This window comes from Mus pahari, chromosome X (assembly GCF_900095145.1).
Source record: "Mus pahari chromosome X, PAHARI_EIJ_v1.1, whole genome shotgun sequence".
Lineage (NCBI taxonomy): Eukaryota > Metazoa > Chordata > Mammalia > Rodentia > Muridae > Mus > Mus pahari.
This window is the reverse complement of record NC_034613.1, coordinates 125,432,648-125,444,561: the sequence shown is the minus strand read 5'-3', so window position 1 is coordinate 125,444,561 and position 11,914 is coordinate 125,432,648. Positions and strand designations below refer to the sequence as shown.

Here is an 11,914-nt window from a genome sequence, read left to right as displayed (position 1 = left end):
ATTGCTTTCCACCTTGTTCTTTGAGACAGGGTCTCTCCCTGAACCCAGAGCTTATCAATTAGTCTAGAATGGCTATACGCTGAGCCTTGGGAACCTGCCTATCTCTGCTCTCTTTCTCATTTACTTGCAAGACTATGCCCAGCTTTGATGTCTGTGCTGGAGATCCAGATTCAGATCTCCATGCTCGCACATCAGGCACTTTGCTGAGACATCTCCTCCACCGTCCATTTTGCTTTTAATGTAAAAATCAAGGGTATGTGGGTGCTGAATGAGGATACATGTATCGAAGAGAATATAGCTTTGTACTTACAAAGAATTAAATGAATTTTTACATGTAGTAAGGTTTTGAATACTACTGTGGGCTAATGTTAAATTAAGGTTAACTTGAATGTTGTATGTTTACCATGGACCTAATCTACTGTGAGACTTCTTTCACCAACATTTGCTCCATGTTCAGGTGAGTCAGATTTACATAGGAATGTCATATATTTTACTTATTTTATTTTATTCATTTAGAATAGATTCTTCATAAAATACACCCAGCCACAGTTTCCCCTCCCTCCACTCCTCCCAGCTTCCCCCAACTTCCCCTCTTCCTCAGTTTCACATCCCCTCTGTTTCCTCTTCCGAAAAAAACAGGCCCCCGTATTTTTAAGATATGATCAAATAAACAAGGGACACCTGAGTTTGCAGGATGTTAAGGCTGTCTGAATAATATAAAGATAGAAATAAGGCAAAATCTGGCTCATGGACTGGGAAAAGAATTATAGGTGCATGAACTGAAAGTTTTCTCAAGCTGAAAAATAGTGACTGAAAATACTTAAATATGTAAACTGTGATGGAAGTAGATTGGTAGAAGGCAAGTGTGTGCTTGTAATTTTGCATAGGTTCTCATTGTCTTTGTATACTAAGTTTCAAGTAAATGAGGAGGGTTCAGGAAGTCCTGAAGTGTCAGCATCCTACTTTCATCAAAGGTGTGAAGGAGGTAGCATCCATTCGAAACAATTCATTAGATACTCAGTCAAAAGAAGATAAGCCATACTTTCTGGAGATGTAATTCAACTACAAGGGTTGAGACCAACATCTACCCACTCCTCTTAAGTTACAATGATAAACCAACATATGATTCTACCAAAATCTTTTCTGGGGAACCAATGAGCTTATCCAACTTACTTACTGATCATGTGGGTTTATTGACCGAATACTGGTAACCCCTGAAACGACCAGACTGGAAAGTCTTCACACAGCACAGATGATCGCTTCACTATACATGAATAGATGGAAACCCAATCATGTAGTCTTTCCCAAGCTATTAATAGCTTCCTTCCTGTACCCCTTGATTTATAACAATATCACATAAAAGAAGCTGGGACATATGACCAGACACTTAGTTTAGGATCCAATGACCCTTTAAATCCCTCCTGAAAGGAAACACAAACAGTCCACAAACCCAATTATGATGGATCTTTGCAACTAGGCTCAGATGATCTCCTAATGGCAACAGGCTCAGCCATACAAGTAATCCTCTATCCATGGTCGGTTTGACTTTGTTTATCTAGCATTGACTAAACTGTAGCTATGGAATGAGCCACTTTTCTTTATCTAGCAAATTTGCAGGAAGAAAAATGCATACCATTAATAGAAAGAACATTGTTTCATCAAGAGGAAATGATCTCTGGACATTGTGGTAATACAGAAAGCACATTGGATAAACTGGAATCACTGGGACCTGTGGATGCCACACAGAATTAAAGCTATATGCATGCCATCATAATAACAGAACCTCCAGAAAGCCAGAGAAGATTATTCAATATGTGTTGCCCCTTTTTTTCCAATTTTGAGGAATTTTAAAGCCTCTTGAACCACACTGGAGCACTGGAATGTTGTCATAATATATTTTGGCACTTTCAAAATTGTGACTGTATGGTTGAAACTAGGTTGATGATTCTGTATCCCTCATGAATATATAGTATGCATGAGACCTTTAACCAAGATACATACTATACAGGCTAATTAAATGAGGCTTTTTGCAAAAATGCTAGGCAAGGTTCAGGCACTAAGGTTATAGCAAACACAAATGGCAACACTGTATGTATGATCTCTTGTTAGATTATTTGGATATTTGAGGATAAGTTGGTGTAATCTTTGAAACCATTTTTATACACATTGCCAAGTTGATATTTAATTTGAATTTTATTTGTTTTTTAAAATTTTTTCTTAGATATTTTCTTCTTTTACATTTCAAATCCTATCTCGAAAGTCCCCTATCCCCTCCCCTGCCCTGCTCCCCAACCTACCCACTCCCGCTTCCTGGCCCTGGCATTTCCCCTGTACTGGGGCATATAATCTTCGCAAGACCAAATGCCAATCCTCCCATTGATGGCCTACTAGGCCATCCTCTAAAATTACTGGCTATGTTGACATACAGAATTTTGCTTTGATTTCATAGCCTAGGGTTAGTGGGTGGCAAGGTGCATGAAGAGTTCATAGCATTATTGCCAGAAGTCAACAATGGTCCTGGGCCTCACTGAACTGCTTGTTCTATTATGCTTGAGGTGTTCCACTCATCTGCTTGATCAAAGGAAGCTCTGTAGCAAGACCATTCTGTAGTAGGATGAAAAATAAGATGAGAAGGATAAAAACGGTCTATTCTCTTGGAAGGCCAAATTCAAAGATAAGAGATATCTCTGCCATTTGCCTCTTCTAGCCAAGAACTTTAATAATGGTTTGTGGACCAGAAAAAGGACACTTTGAAATGCCATCCTAAAATCTGGGTCTTCATTTTGTCTGGTTATATGCCAGCTGAAACTTGGTTTCTCCGATGTCTGAAGCCAGCGGCTTGCCATCTCAGCCAGATAACCTCAAATATGACTGTACCAATTCACCCTTCTACTGGTAACAAGTGAAAAACCACACTTCAAAATAATTGTTTCTCTTCCTCTGCTCCATCAATAGAACCCAGGGCAGGAAGTATTGTGCCTTGTCTGGTTCCAGCACTGAGTGCAAAATGGAAGTTCAGGAAATGTCTGAGTAATGATGATTTGGATAGATGCCCATGACCGTGTCAGCAGTAATATAGTAAGCAAATGTGAATTTAAGGGTAGATTATACAAACAAAAACTTTTGGGTTTATTTTGTTGAGAAAGCTCTAATGTCACTTGGGAAAGTGTCGGGCCTAGGTTCAACACAGCTGTCAAAAACAATACATGAAGCACACACTTAAAGCCCTTAAGTTTGGGGAGGGTTATGCAAAGCATCAGTACTTTTAAATCACTGAATTCAATGCCATGAGGGAATTTAGTCTGCTGAGAAATGAGAAAAGTCTTTGTACAAATGAGTTAAAAAATAACTTGAAAAGAGAAAATTTGTTGAAAGGTATCTTTAATCTTCAATTTATATATGGAAATGATTCTTCTGAAAACAAGTTATTAATAACTATATTGAAAATGAACATTGTACTGGTCATGGAGTTTCAGTTCTGTAATCTTAGTCCTCTGCCACTAGACGCTGCAGGATCATGAATCTGAAGCCCCCTGGAGTATGGTGTAGCAAACAGGAGGCTGCTGTGTGCTGCAGAACAAGTGTGATAACTTAACACCTGACTTAAAAATGTGAAAACTTGTCAGATCAAAGTTTTAAAAAAAAGAGAGAGAAGTACCTTTAATATTTGGAAAAATAATGACAAGAACTTATCTAAGCATATTGGCTTCCACTGGTAGAAAAAAAGAAACAAAATTTGTGAGCACATTGTACCAACAACATAGTTATGTCAGAACTTTCTTTCCACATTGTCAGAACTTACTGAATGCCAGTAGATTCACAAGCCACATTCATTTCACCAGCTTTTCTTACCTGAATACTCTTGGTTTCACTTGGATTCATGATAACAGAAATTGCAAATTTTTATTACATTTTAATTGTAAGTATATATAACATAAAGTTTAAAGGGGGGTTATAGAAACTACAGGAGTCACAAAGCAAATTAAAGAGACATCGCAAAGAGTCAATGCAAGTAGCCAGCAGCTAGATTAGATGAGAATCCAGATAGAATGGAAGTACCTGTACTGACAGAAGGCTGGAATATGCTGAGCTGAATTTGAAGATAGTTGAAAATTTGTCTCTTGGCAATCTTCTAGCCAGAGTATGTCCCATGTACATTGATAGTGTAACCCATGGCATAGGGATGGGTTGGTGAGCTAGGTTTCATTCTACAGTGCTTTCGTTTAAAACTGGGCCCGTGTATCTCTTGTTTTAATTGCTATATTCCATATATTTGGTGTGTCTAACATCTGGGGATTGTCCTCCTACTGTTTCTCATCTTGTTATGTATCTTGATAAATCTGCTAAGTATAGGTGAGTCTTATTATTCCTAGCCTCTAACTCATCTAAAGAAAGTGTCAAGTCATTCCACCTTGCCATCCATATCCTAAATGGAAAAACTCAAGGCAAGGTCCTAACAATAGTGGCTCGACTCAAGTGTCTGCTTTATGCACTCAGTAAAAAAGGGAGAGAAAGGGGAAAAAGAGGGTGAGAAAAGAGAAAGCAAGGGGAGTAAGCCTGGAGATGAAGGGGCAGGAGGAAGAAGCCAACTTTGAGGAGCTGGTGTGGTACTATTCTCCATGGTTTGCATTCCAAACAGGCTTCCAGGCTAAAGCAGAATAAACACAATCCTGCCTAGAGGAAAGCACTTACTAGCACTCTTTGGGGCTGTGTTCTGCTACATTGCTCTATCCCTGACAATTTTCAAGATAACATAAAGAAGACAAAAAGGGAAAGGAAAAATAAGTCTAGTAGGACACAGGTACTCTCTGTTCTTGTTTTTCATTTTCAATTCAGAACTTTTTCTGGTGCCTCACTCATTCAGACCTTTAATTATATTTAAATCAGATAACTTCTTTTAAAAAATAATTTGTGTAAAAATATAGTTAAAATCATTTCTCATGACTTTCTACAGAAATCATACACAGAAGAAAACAAATGAAATTCCAGATTGCTTCCAGAAAATAGAGATGTTCAATTTTCTGGAGAAATGGTAGGTTTATTTATTTAATGATTTGTTTATTTGTTTTTCTGTGTCCCTGTGAACACAATCCTGGGTGAGTTTAAGTTGGTGTTAGAGTCTGCTGAAGGATGTTATTTTGTAACACAGGTGCCGTGAGCCACACTCCAGCCTTATGTTTGTACAGCAAGCACTCTTAAGTACTGTTTCATCCCTTCAGTCAGTCCGCCCATCCATCTATCTATCTATCTATCTATCTATCTATCTATCTATCTATCTATCTATCTATCTATCTATGACAATAAGTACCATGATACTTCTATAGGGATCAGAGGAAAACTTTTGGTAATCACTTCACTTGTTCCTCTCTATGAATTCTGGGGAATTGAACTCTGGTCATCAGATTTGGCAGCAACTAACTTTACTCACTGAGCTATGATTTTGGCCCCAAGTTTTTAAAAATAATATGATCTAATTATAAGTATGATAAATTGGAAAATAGCATCACAAAATGATTTTAACAAAGGGGGAACAGTTGATAATCATTGGTGAAACTAAACATTGGTAGTTTCTCTCTGTGTGTCTGTATGTCTATATGTGTGCATACAGGTATGGACATGAGTTTTATATATATATATATATATATATATATATATATATATATATATGACATGTGTGCACTCATGTGTCTGAGTGTGAATGCACATTTACCACGGTTCACATGTAGAGGTAGGAGAACAACTTTGATTTTGATGCGTTTCATTTTACCTTGTTTGAGATGAGGGTATCTCTTTTGTCATTTGCCAATACAGATGCCAGGCTAGCTAGCCCAGGAGCATCCAACTCACTTTTATTGAGTGTGTAAAGAAGACGCTTGTCTTGAGTCACTCTATTGTTAGTGCCCTCCCTTGAGTTTTTCCATTTAGGGTATGGATAGCAAGTTGGAATGACTTGACAGCTTGTTTAGACAAGTCAGATGCTAGGGATAATCAGACTCACCTGTACTTAACAGATTTATCAAGATTTCTGTTCCTAATTTGTTTTTCAGTAGCACTAGAATTAGGGAGCTGCAATGCCAGTTTTTACATGGGTTCTGGGAATTTGAATTGGGATCCTCATACTTGGATGGCTAGCAATTTACCCACTGAGCCATCATCCATCCAACCCAAACTTTGGAAAAATTCTAATTTTCTCAGATGTATACTCATATTTCTCATGGTTCTCTTTGACAAATAATCTTAAATTACCCTGACCAGCATCTCTAAAATGTCATTACCCCTTTGCTAAGTGTGCATGCCAACCATCTAAGGAATGGCAGGATGGGAATAAGCCTTCCCACAAGATTTTCTATGTCTATATTTTTAAAAGAGAATAAATGAGATCACCTCTCATATATAACAACTGTAATGTACAGCAAATTTCTCAAAGAAGATATTTTGTAGTTTGAAAATCCTCAAATTTGAGGTACCATTCCTTGGTCATAATATAAAGATGGATTGAGATCATTAGTAGTGACTCAATGGGATTGTAATAGTATGATATTATGTATTTGTCTCCAAATTTTTATTTGTGTGTATCAATTGTATGTAATCATGGGTTTCATCATGTTACATACATGTGTGTAACATTCTTTGATGCAGCTCTTCCAGTATTTACCATTTCTTATCCTCCCTCTTCTCCCTCTTAGCCCCTTCTATTTACACAACAATCATCTTTCCTCTTTCATGCCAATTTTTTTCTGTTTTAGATTTCATACATTGGAGAAAGCTTGCCTTTCTGATTCACATGATCATTTTGATGTAAAGGATCTGTTTTCTTTCAAGATTTAATTTCCTGGGTCTTAACCCTTTGGCCCTCTTAAGAGGTAAGCCTTATCTCCGCAGAAAAGCAAACACTCTTGTTTCATGTCCAGGCGAAGGAGGAGAACTTGAAGTTTAAATTGATCATCAATGACCAATGATTTAATCAATCATGCCGCTCCACTAAGCCCTTCATAAATCCCAAATATTTGGGTTCAGGGTGCTGCTGGGTAACTGAGTATGTGAAGGGGCCTAGAGAAGGCTCTGAAGCTCCGTGGCCTGTCTCACATACTACTCGAGCCATTGAATTATTCATCTGCATATTCTGTGATATAATTTATAAAAACTGGAAACATTTAAGTGCTGTGTTTCCTGAATTCTGTGAGTTATGGAAAAATTAGTGTAACTCAAGAAGGAGGTGATCAGAGGCCTGATTTGCAGCTAAGCTGTGTCAGCTATCAAACTGCTATGCTTTTTGAAATAAATTAGAGGATTTCCAGATGGTATCTGTTACAGAATTGGTTGGTTACTGGAAGAAAAAAATGTCTACATATTTGACCAGAAATGAAGTAATTTGTATGGTGCTGATTGTTTGAAAAATAGGGAAAATCCTTTGTTTTCATTTTTTACTCTTACTAGTTATGTGTACTTATTGTCTTCAAATTTTGCCCCAACATTGTCTTTTGAACTTACATTAATTTGAAGGGGTTCAGACATTCTCCTATATGAGTTCACTTATAGACAGCATCACTTACCTTCTCTTTGCTAAGTCTAATAGACTATTCTCATGCTTCGTGTTACCTAGCAGCAGTTTCTGATACCTGCCATTGTTTTCATCCTGGGACTAGTTTCTCTACTTGGGAGAAAGTGGGACACCACCAACTCTGAAGTGCTGACCTCTGCTTAGCCTACTTTGTCCCTTCCTCCTCATATACTAACCTTTCCTATATCTGAAGATTCTAGGTCATGATACCCTCTATTCTACATATCTACAGCATCTTATGAGTAACTTCCATTGTGCCTCAGTACTTTAAGTGTTCTCATGCTTCTCACAATTATACCCATAGCAATGGTCTTTATTTTCTAAAGTCAAGCATCTAAGTGTCTACATCTACTATTCACCTTTGGCTATTATTTAGGCATATTAAATGCAGCTATTATAAACCGAATTCTTAATTATCAGCCGCTGGCCCCAGAAATAATTATCTGTTGCCTATGCCAAAATTGAGGCATTTTTCTTTGAAACTCCACACCCAATCCACCAGTGAATTATTCCTGCATCGCCTTTGCTGTCAACCTGTCCCAATTACTAACTGCTTTACTCTGAGTCATTGCATCTCTCCTTTCCCTTTCATGGTTAGCTTCTACTATATAGCAAGTTTAAGACTAGCCCCAGCTGCATGAAAGTTTATTTTTAAAAGCAAGCCACACACACACACACACACACACACACACACACACACACACACACACACATTTCAAATCAAAACACAGCACCCAAACCAGTATTTCCTATTCTCTGTCTCACTGGCCTTGCTATTCCTGGAACTACTAAGCTTATTACTGCTATAGGGCTTAAGATTGTGCAATTTTTTCTCCCTGGAAAATTCTTTCCGTTTATCTTACCCTTGTTAATTCCCTCAATGAGAATTTTAGTGTCACTTTCTCTGCAAGGCTTTCCCTCATCATTCTATCAAAACTGAGCCGCCATCTCTCTCATTCTTGATAGCCCTTGCTTTACAAAATTTATAATTATTTGATGAGTTTACCATCTGCTTTCAACACAAAAAATGAAGGTAAATACTTTTTGTTGCTCACTGTTGTAGCCAGTACTTATAACAGTATGTGGCTAATAATAGGTTCCTAAATTATTTTCAATATTATAAATATGTGATGCAAGTACTTAATTATATTTGCTAACATTTGCTTCTAGAACTGAAGATATAATATGATGCAATATATTATGAGAAAGTAAATATAAGTTCCATATTCCTTCAACCTGTATCTTTTAGAGATGAAAGAACAAAGTGGCAGAATTATTTCCAAGGATTCTAAAACTCGCTGTTGCACATTGTGCATTGTGTTTGTAATGAGTATTGAGGGACTGGACGACAGCCTGTTCTTTGCCTTTGAAGTTGTTTCACGATGTGAATGTTTTGGGTACAGGACACACTATTTACAATCCAGTCTTTGAAAGCATCTGAGGAGTGTGGAGGAGGAGGAGGAGGAGAAAGAGAAGGAGGTGGAGAAGAGGAGAGGAGGAGGGAAAGATAGAAAGAGAGAGAGAGAAGGATTGCTTGCTACCCCTGAACAGTGACTTCTCTCAAGACAGTGCTTTGCTCTTCAGGTATAAGGTATAATTAAAAATAATGATGTACTGTTTTAATAATTATTTTCTAATTTATGCCTTATCAAAAATGTAAAGCCATAACTTTTAGTGGACTGCTATTAAAAACGTCTTGTTGGCTTGTTGGGTGGGATTTTAAAACAATAAATCTCTGATTTGGGCAAATTCATGACAAATTTTGAATTGTATAAGCAGTGCACAGATTCTGCAATGTGTGAGGTAATTGCAAATGTATGCTTTCAATGTAGATATTGCCATGGAATCTCAAAGGCAGATTCTGTAGCTTTGATAAGACTTTAGGATACTTGCTTGCTGGATGAACTCAAGGAACCATATCAGAAGCCATCTAAACAAGAAATAAATGATTTGATAAGATTTATTGAACATATTCTGTTCAACATACTCTGTAAATGTCAGCAAACATTGGTATCATCATGCAATCTTTGCAGGGATGTAAATATAATAATGTTATATATAACTGAGTATTTTAATGATGTTAAAATAGAGATCCTACCTGTATTTAATTTATATACAATCACATTAACCATTCTGCATATACATACATTCATTATGTTTTATGTTTGGTATAAAATTATTTATATGATTTGATTGGTGGCAGCCATGATAATTTGTCTAGTTCAAAGTTCTTTGTTTTAATGTATGTGAAATCATATTAGCAAATCCTTATGTGCTTATCTATGTAGGGCAGGATATTTACATGTTATTATCAAAACTATGTTTGACTCACCACTAGTTCAGGGGCTGATTGCAGTATTAGTGAGGCATGAATTAATCTCATCACGCTGTTAGGTCTCAAAACTTGGCAACTTCCACTCTGATTCTGATGCTGAGTCATGGCCATAATCTAAAAGCAATGAATAGTTTACACTGGTGGATGTTGTCCTTGAAAGATTAGTTATCCAGCAGTGTGGAGCTCTTGAGTCACATCCTAAAACCATGGCTAGAAACATTGAAGATCACCTGATGCTGAGAGCAATAGCTTAGGGATAACACTAAGAGAGACAATTGACCATCTTTAAGGCTGGTTGGAAGACTGTTCTATGTTTAAAAGGTGCATGCATGGGATTAAGAATTAGTTCAACATCTTTGCTTGTTACGCCTGTATGACCATCAGGAATGTACTTTTTCTAAGCTTCAAATACCTCATTTGTAATATTGAGGTAATAAAATTACCTATCAGCACTTGAGATATTTGAGTATGGTAATCTCTATGAAGTTTCTGGTACAGAAATTAACCTTTGGTATGGGTCAAATAAACTGTAGTACCTAGTTTGATTTTCTAAGGTCAAAATATTTTAAAATAAACCAAATTGTTTTTTTTTTCATTTCATCTTCAAATCACAATTAATCCAGTAATCACAGTTTCCCCCTTTTTTCCTTTTCTTATACTAATATTTTCTTCTTCTCAAGACCTGTTTTTGGCTTATATTTTTAAATACTTTAAAATGTGAATAGAACATATAAAATTTTGTAATTCTAATTCTTCTTTACCCCAAAATAGTCTCAATAAACAAGCTACTTATTGACAATATCAAATTCCATTTGTCAGCTTATGATAAATAATTATTTATTTCAGCAACTTAATCGCTTTTCTTGTAAATAAATACAATGAAAAAAATCTATGGTAATTTTAGGTAGATCAGATAAAGGTACTTATTTTTGCCAACATATAAAAGGGATATTTTCTTTTATCCACAAAAGATACCACATTATATATTACCAACTTAGAATAATGGTTCCCAATCTGGGGGGTCAAAAGACCATTTCACAGAGGTTGCCTAAGACTATTGAAAAAAAAAACAGATATTTACATTAGGATTCACAACAGTGGCAAAATTGCAGATATGAAGTAGCAATGAAAATAATTTTATGGTTGGGGGTTACCACAGCATTTGGAACTGTATTAAAGGGCTCCAGAATTAAGAATATTTAGAACAAATGGCTTATTTCCTCGTTCAATTTCTATAGATTTTTGTTATCTCGGCCCTTAAAACAGTCACATCTTTTTAACTTTTTAATGACACTGATCCTACAAATCTATTGGCTAAATTGCTGGAAGTTCAACAAGTACACAAAATTATTATTATTAAATATTGATTAAGACAGAAAAATTGATCACCAATGGTAATTGAAAATCGAGATTAATTATGAGTGCTTAGTTATCAACACTGGCATATAAAATCTTTATTTGCAGGGGGCAGGTATATAGATAGAAGAAAGTTATTTTGAAAATTTGACATAAGTCGTTTCTAAGCCTAGTAGTTTAAAAACTAGTAACACATAGGTAGAAATTTATATTAGTAAACATCTCAGCTATAATTTTATTACTTTCCCAAAATAATGTTGTCAGCCTTTAAACTCCCATATCATTATTAGAAATTTGCCTGAGAAGTCATTTAGCACCACCCATAACCTTGTTTGTGATTTGTAGAATCTTTGTCCTGGCCCTCTGGCTATTTCAGGAACACCTATCTTAACTTTTTCAGTGTTCTTTATTATCTGGCAGGAAGGAAAACAGTAGAGATTCAATTTAATGTCTAATGTGGAAAGGAGGACAAAGAAGTCTTGTGATAACTGCCTGTGATAACACATTTCTTGAGAAACCATATTATTGGTAAGTACCTGGAACTTTTCCAATAATGCAAGGATTATCCAGCCAATTCTTTGTGTGTGTGTGTGCAAGTGCATGCATGAGTGACTCTCTCTCTCTCTCTCTCTCTCTCTCTCTCTCTCTCTCTCTCTCTCTCT

General features: G+C 36.3%; 1 protein-coding gene across 1 annotated transcript in view; it reads left to right on the top strand.

Annotated features, from left to right (window-relative positions):
- Positions 1 to 9,050: 9,050 nt before the first annotated feature.
- Positions 9,051 to 11,914, top strand: part of Il13ra2 (interleukin 13 receptor subunit alpha 2) — a 22,344-nt gene continuing 19,480 nt past the window's right edge. Inside the window, exons 1-2 of the mRNA XM_021188579.1 lie at positions 9,051 to 9,152; positions 11,673 to 11,780. The gene's annotated coding sequence lies outside the window, so the exon portion shown is untranslated. The remainder of the gene's footprint in view (positions 9,153 to 11,672; positions 11,781 to 11,914) is intronic.